This window comes from Marmota marmota, unplaced genomic scaffold (genome assembly GCF_001458135.2).
Source record: "Marmota marmota marmota unplaced genomic scaffold, marMar, whole genome shotgun sequence".
NCBI classification, from domain to species: domain Eukaryota; kingdom Metazoa; phylum Chordata; class Mammalia; order Rodentia; family Sciuridae; genus Marmota; species Marmota marmota.
The window spans coordinates 33571779-33573211 of NW_025999932.1; the positions used below are offsets into that span (position 1 = coordinate 33571779).

General features: G+C 42.8%; 1 pseudogene; it reads right to left on the bottom strand.

Annotated features, from left to right (window-relative positions):
* Positions 1-461: 461 nt before the first annotated feature.
* Positions 462-1096, bottom strand: LOC107140787 (annotated as a pseudogene).
* Between the last annotated feature and the right edge of the window lie 337 nt (positions 1097-1433).

Here is a 1433-nt window from a genome sequence, read left to right on the forward strand (position 1 = left end):
CGATTTCAGCCAAACACAAACAGTTGAGCTTCAGCCAATCACAGTTCAACCAATCAGAACTTGTCTAAATAAGGCAAATGCCTCATTGTAACCAATCAAATTATTTCTGCATTTATTTCCATGTCTGCCCTCACTACAAAGTGGAGTTCTCTAAACTCCTTTTCATTCTGAGTGTTGCCCAACTTATAAATTGTTCTTTGTTCAAATAAACCATTAACTTTGCCTAAAGTGTTCCTTTTAAACATCTCCAAATAAGGTAAATGCTTCACTGTAGCCAATCAAATAATTTCTCTACTTTATTTCCATGTTGGCCATCACTAGACTGGAACTTTGTGGATCTCTTCGTTTCTCTTTTGAGTAGTACCCTATTCATGAACTGCTCTTGGCACAAACAAACCATTAACTTTGTCTAAAGTTTTTCCTTTGACACATAAGAGCACCGTAGGCTCCAGAAATGCCAACTAGCCAGTGAACCACCTTTGTTTCACAGAATTAGCAGATATATACCACCTGTTTCCTTTCAGATCAGTTTCTTTATTTTCTTTCGTTCTTTCTTCCATTATTTCTTTCCTTGCTGAACTATCCAAAACTTAAATATCGCCTTTTACACCTTCTGAATTAGAAAGCTTAATATTATCTATGCTAACCAAGGGAGATGCTGCCCTCTTCATCCTCAGATTCTGAACTGTCCTCTGAATTCTCTTGTGAACTCTCTTCTGAACTGTCCATTTCTTTTGAATCTGAGTGACCCACCTCAGATAAGGCCATGTCCTTTTGTATAACTTTTCCTAGAGTCCCAACAATATTTCTAACACTGAAATGACCAGGTGGAGCAACTGCCATTTCTTTTCTTGGTTTTTCATTCCCCTGGGCCATCTTGGGGAGAAAGGTCTGAACTTGGTCTAAGGATGGACTCCTCTCTATCCAAACTGTGGAAATAGGTTTGGAGCTGATGAGGAACCTGTCCCACACACCTCCTCAGCCATCACTGTCTACTGTCAGCAGCTCGTTGGACACTGAGACCCCATAAGCAGTCCCAGGTGAAGGATGAACAGCTTGAGTTGGGGCCTGCAGAAGGCTTGCCATGAACCTCCATGCTTTCCCAGCCAGCATCCGAGTGTAACCTTTCTTCTATCATTTGCATCTTAAAAGTCCCCCAGTGGCCCATGCGTCTGAGGCTTGGTCTCCAGCCCATGGCACCATGGGAGGTGGTAGAACTTTAATAGGTGGGGTCTACTGGGAGGTCTTCAGATCATTGGGAGTATGCCCTTGAAGGGGATAAAGCGACCCCAGCCCTTTCCTCTTCCTCTCACTTTCTGGCCATGGAGTAAAAGGCTTTGCTTCACCACATGCTATCTACATAATGTGCTGCTGTGGGTCCAAAGCAACAGGGCAACCCACAGCATGAACTACAATCTCTAAAACTTCAATTC